Source organism: Podarcis erhardii (assembly GCF_964252035.2).
Source record: "Podarcis erhardii genome assembly, chromosome: 2".
NCBI lineage: Eukaryota > Metazoa > Chordata > Lepidosauria > Squamata > Lacertidae > Podarcis > Podarcis erhardii.
Window position 1 is genome coordinate 17,430,829 of NC_138498.1, and position 6,392 is coordinate 17,437,220.

Below are 6,392 nucleotides of genomic sequence, written 5' to 3' on the forward strand. Positions count from 1 at the left end.
CTCGCTCCACCTCTCCTATTCTATGTTGTCCCTGAGGTGGCTAATCTGAGCTTTCTACCTCTGAACTTTCTGTTCTACTACCCTCAATGCCCGCCTAGTTCTAGGAGAAGGGGAGTCGGGAATGCTTTCCAAACATACTGAGTCTGTCAGCTGTCTCTCCCCTAGTGCTTCTTCCTCTTCCTACTGCTCCTTCCCCAATATTCCCCAGCTTCTCCCCTCTGCAGCCTCTGATCTATGGCCTTCTGCAAACCACTGTTCTAAATCTATACTGTCCTCCTGTTCTCAGGAAGGTTCAGGAAGGGGTGGTGGTCCCCACCATTCTTCCCCAGTCCAATCCCTGACACATAGTGTGTGTGAGAGAGATAGTGATTGGCCCAAGATCACTCAGTGAGCTTCATGGCTGAGGGGGAATTTGAACCCGGATCTCCCAGGTCCTAGTTTGACACCCTAACCACTACCCTGACCACCCTGGCGTATTTATTTATTACTAGATTTAGATGGCAGTCCATCAGCACATGTTTCCTGCTTGGCTTACAGGGCAAAGAATAAAAGACAACATAAAAATCCCAGGGAATATTAAAAGCAACAGCAACAACAAAAAAGTGCCTTTCTAATCCACGCCATTTTAGCAGCAAATTAGTTTCATTTTCTTAACTGATTTTGAAATTTGTGCCAAAATATTTATTTCACTGCACTCAAACAAATACTAAAATAAGATCTCAATAAAACTTAAAAATGTGCATTTCTTTTATTTAAAAATAATATTTTTAATAGGCATGCCTCTTAAGTGGATGCTTGGGTGCAACTCCCCCCCCCCCCAGAGCTCACATTGCGATTTTATGCCTGCTAGTTGTGAGTGGAGAGCAATGGGTACCACAAAGTCTGGAGGTAGTCCCTATGCTTCTTTCCTAGTAGTTCATATTGCTCAGCAACTATTCTGTGACATCACAGCATCTCAGCCAATGACTGCCGTGGCTTCGCTAACTGGCAGTAGGCTTTGCCCTCCTGGCACACCATACATTATATTGCAAACACTTGTCCAATCTCATGTGCATTTGGCCACCCAGAAAATATATGAAATCAAAGGGATAAAAATATCCAGTGGCACCAGACACATCAAATTAAAGCAGTGGGGGTGGGCAGGGGGTGGGAGGGAGAGATCAGAGCTCATCTTTGCATTGCCCCGAGGGGCAGTTCATATGGCTACTTTTTGTTTATATTTGTTTGTGCCATCCATAAGGCGCACTGCTCAGCTCTCTCATCCCTCGAGAGTCATTTTGCCTTTGGTTGCCCTTGGGGGAGCCGTCTCTCAGCTTCAGCTGCTGGGCTTCTCAGCATGGGATCTGGCAGCAAAAGCCAGGATTTATCCATCGCATTTCAAAGAACAGTAAAAGTACACAAGTGCCTGGAATAACTAATATACTACGCGGGGCCTGGGGAATATTTCTGCAGCCACGAGATGGCAGCCAAAGCCCAGAGAGCGCTGACCGTGCCAGAGTTGCATGTGCGTCTCTGCAGCAAAAATGCACAACATAAATTAACACTCTGCTCCTTGAACTGCAAAGATGGTCATAAAATATAAAATGGTGTAACAGCTGGAGAAAGGTACTCATGTAGCATGGGATATAAAATATGCATATATTTGCCTAAAAGGTATTCCTTTCTTTACAAAGCGCAGGGACAAAGGACTTTGCGTTGTTTATGTGCATTATGAAGCCTTAACGGGTTTAATAATTTACAAAGGGTAACTTTCCTTGCCATTTATCTTCATCCTTTTAATACAGAAAGGAAGTAAGAGTGTGTGTGTGTGTGTGTGTTTGGTGGGGAGGTGGGAGAAGCGCATTACAATGTTACATATTTAATCATAATTTCTGCGCCCGCTATTTCCTGTAACACTGATTTAATAGTTTAGTTCAAATTTTAGCACTTTCACTCAAAGCCACATACGGTAATTGCATCTGATTATGTTTCAGTTCGGTGCGGGGGGGGGGGGGGGATTAATTGCTGTATCAAAAAACAAAACTATTTGAGAGATTTCTCGGCTGAGTTGTTTTGGAGTTCAGAAATATACTTTCCCAGAAATATACTTACTTAAGAAGACCCGTTGCACAACACTTCTGGGCTGTTGTTGGGATTCTTTTGGCCTGTGATCCCTAAGCATGTTCCCTTGGAATGAAGTTCACACCAAATAACTACAGTATGCTAAGCAAGTCAAATAAATCTGCATCTTTGTTTTCCCCCTTAAATCTGTTTCTTTCAGCTAATCACCATGATGGTTGCCATATGTCCTCTTTTTCCAGGGCATGTCCTCTCTTTCATGGGGAGAGTCGTCGTAGCAATCCATATTTAAAAGTAGAACTCAGCAAATGTGTCCTCTGTTTTTGCTCTTCAAAATATGGCAACCCTATTTGAATCCCCAAACCTTGATCACTAGAAGCAGAAATACAACTCCTCCCTGATCTCATTTCTGAGGTTCTGTCAAGTGTTGCCCTTGTTATCTAACCACCTTAAATGTGCCTTTCGCCCAAGGAAGTGGGCATGGTTGGGATTATAGCCTTAGGGTCCTGGGTTCTGTAAAATGCACATAGCTTTGGCTCTAGCAGACTCTCTCTCTCTCTCTATCTGGGGTGTGTGTGTGTGTGTGTGTGTGTAGGGTCAGGTTTCTAATCCCGAATGGAAAAAGTTCCGGCAGATGTAGACCCATTTCACTATGTTCAGCCTCATTTTTTCCTTCGTCATCTCCTACTGGAAGCGTTTAGCAGAGAAGTTAAAAACCATCATCTGGAGCAGGACTCCACTACAACAGCCAAGCTCGTTTTATTCCTGACCCATTAAGCTGGGAAGCCAGGCTGCTTCATCTGTCGCTAAACTTGAGCTGCAGCTTTTGTCCCTAGAGAGGGGATGCATCATTTAATTTCTCTTATGGTTCGGAATAACTGGAAATATTTATTGTACAAGTTAATAAGCGTACCACTGGCTTGCAAGCAGAGCATCAAGAATGCACAAGCCCTTTCCAGAAATCTTTAGAGGTATTCAGCATTGCACTTTTGGACTACAATCCTATGCAGGGAGTATGCTCTGTTGAACGCAGACAATCCATTTATTGAGAAATCATCCAAAATAGTTTGCAGGGACATTAGGCAACATTGACTATTTGATGAGAAGGCATTCTGATTTGTTTGTTTGTTGGTGGGTATATGGTGATGCATCATGGAATCATAGACTTGGAAGGGTCCCCCAAAGGTCATCCAATCCAACCCCCTTCAATGCAAGTGTTATCTCATTTCCAGTGCGTTTCCCCATCACTTTCCTTATAGCACAAAGTCCAATATTTTGGGGAAGCAGGTTTATTGCACAACAGCTCCAAATCCACCTGAATTTACTGGTATATGATTGAATACCATCCCCAAACAATGACAGTCCAGAAATGCCCTTACCTCTATGTAACTTTGTACCGGTATATGCTTGAGCTGTGGTATAATTTTAGGTTCAATTACACTGATTAAAGATTGTTTAATTGGTTCTGCCTTTTACTGATTACTCAGTGAGTAATTAATTTAAATATATTTGCATATTGCCAAAACCTCAATATAGGTGACACAGAAAGCCACAAACTTACAATTTAGCATACAAAAGCTACTACCAATAAGAATGAAAGGTCATTTTTAATATACTTTTTTGTTCACTTTCATTCCTAATGAACAGTAGCCCACCAGAATTAATTCATTTTGCTTTAACTGTTGTGTGCCATAGGCCCCGTGGAGGATCCACAAAAACCGATTACAAAATTAAATCTGAGCAAATACTAATCAGATTTGCCATGCACTTCCATTCATGTCTATTTAGAAGGAAGCTCTAGAGAGTTCAATGGGACTTACTCTAAGGTAAGATTGCAGCCTAGCAACCATCTCTAGCAGTCACTGAACAGCAAGACCCCTGTATATGTAATTGCTTTCCTTTAGCAAGAGTAAAATGTCATTTAAACAAAACAAAACAAACAAACAAAAGATCCACAAGTTTTTAATAGCTATGGAAGAACATTCTTAATAAACTTTGCTTTGCTTCCAGTTCCAATGAGTGCAGAAAATATTACTGGATGCTACTCTTTGATCCTTCCCATTTAATAAAATATTAAGTTTTTGAACATCTGTGAGAAACATCCTGCCTGAGAGGGAGTGGAGTCAGTTGATCTTCTCTTGCCTTCTGATGCAAAAGGCAATGCAAAAGTGAAGCAAATCCTCCCACTAGTTCAGCTCCACAAATGGAGAACTTTAAGAGCACCATGCAAACCATTATGTTGTTCCAGGTCCCAAGAATGCACACAGTGTGAGATTTAGAGCCCATGGCACTGTGGTCTAAACCACTGAGCCTAGGGCTTGTTGATTGGAAAGTAGGTGGTTTGAATCCCCACGAAGGGGTGAGTTCCCGTTGCTCGGTCCCTGCTCCTGCCAACCTAGCAGTTCGAAAGCACGTCAAAGTGCAAGTAGATAAATAGGTAACGCTCCGGCGGGAAGGTGAACGGCGTTTCTGTGCTCTGCTCTAGTTTCACCGGATGTGGCTTAGGGACGCTGGCCACATGACCCGGAAAAACTGTCTGCGGATAAACATTGGCTCCCTCGGCCAGTAAAGCGAGATGAACGCTGCAACCCCAGAGTCGTCCGTGACTGGACTTAACTGTCAGGGGTCCTTTACTTTTACGCATTGGCAGAAAGCGGTTCCAATCAGTTACAGGAGAAGTGGTGACAAGTCCTCCCAGCAGCTGCCACTCATGGGGGACCACTGGTGGGCTGGCCGGTGAGTTGAATCCCAACAAGCCAGAGGTCCTATAGGGGAATGGTTCTCAAGTTCGGAACATAGGTAGTTGGGATGTTCTGGGATGCATTGCCCTTGAAAGAGCAGGCGAATAGTTTGAGAGTGCTTCAGAAAGCGAGGAGCCAGCTCCCTTTTATTAGCTTCTGCTAGTGTTACAGGTAGGGACACGGGTGGCGCTGTGGGTAAAAGCCTCAGTGCCTAGGGCTTGCCGATCGAAAGGTTGGCAGTTCGAATCCCCGCGGTGGGGTGCGCTCCTGTTGCTCGGTCCCAGCGCCTGCCAACCTAGCAGTTTGAAAGCACCCCTGGGTGCAAGTAGATAAATAGGGACCGCTTACTGGCGGGAAGGTAAACGGCGTTTCCGTGTGCTGCGCTGGCTCGCCAGATGCAGCTTTGTCACGCTGGCCACGTGACCCGGAAGTGTCTCCGGACAGCGCTGGCCTCCGGCCTCTTGAGTGAGATGGGCGCACAACCCCAGAGTCTGTCAAGACTGGCCCGTACGGGCAGGGGTACCTTTACCTTTACCTTAGTGTTACAGGTAAAGCCATTGATAGACTGGGATAGCCTTCCCATGGTGACCAATATGCTGGTAATCTCATGGCAGGATCACTGTAATGCACTCTATTTCCCCTTAAAAATGGTTTTGAAGGTGCACCTAGTGCAAAATGTTGTTAGCAAGCTGAGTGGAGCTGCCTACTGGGATCATATAACACCGATCCCACGGGCTTCCAGTTTTCCATGGAGGCAAATTCAATTTCAGTGCCAATGAAGAACGATTCGTCAGCATCAGCATTGAAACCAAAACACCCCTGAAAGGTGGACCCTTAGCTCACAACCCTAATGAAACAAAAATGCCTTAAATTGTGCCTGATAAACTAAAGATGAACAGAACAATCCAACACACCCCCTCATGCCTGAAGAGGGTTTGGATTATTGTTAATATTGGTAATTTTATCTATGAATCACTTCCCACGAGGCACCTCAAAGTGACTTACAATAAAAGGTACAGAAAACAGTTGACCGATTTATCTATCAGTTTAATCACTGAAGGTTTGATAACCTTAACCTCCAGCAGAACTGGAGTTGCTCCTTATAGTTGATGAAGACCAAAAAAATAGCTAAAAGTTAAATAAATCCTTAGGCCAGTTGTTGTCTGTTAGGGGATGAGTTGCTGCAAGCTGCACAAAAAAAATCTATTTTTTTTTCCTTAGGTGTATTGTCTTATCACTGCCTCCTGCCTCCATCTATTCATCTCTGGCAAAACCCAAGCACCTCTATTTTTTTAATATCACCACACATTCTGGTCCTGATTCTAATGAGCCCCACAATGTGGTTGATATTTTGAAAAAGTTGGGAACCTAGGCATTTCAAAATGTCTAATTTGACTCTGATTTTGGAGATAAGCAAATTGCTTCAAATCCTGTACAGTGGTACCTCGGGTTAAGTACTTAATTCGTTCTGGAGGTCCGTTCTTAACCTGAAACTGTTCTTAACCTGAAGCACCACTTTAGCTAATGGGGCCTCCTGCTGCCGCCGGAGCCCGATTTCTGTTCTTATCCTGAAGCAAAGTTCTTAACCTGAAG

The 6,392-nt window shown here is 44.0% G+C and overlaps 1 long non-coding RNA gene across 1 annotated transcript in view; it reads left to right on the forward strand.

Annotated features, from left to right (window-relative positions):
• The window catches only part of LOC309335117, an 80,524-nt gene that overhangs the window by 22,924 nt on the left and 51,208 nt on the right, over positions 1-6,392 (forward strand). The window lies entirely within an intron of this gene.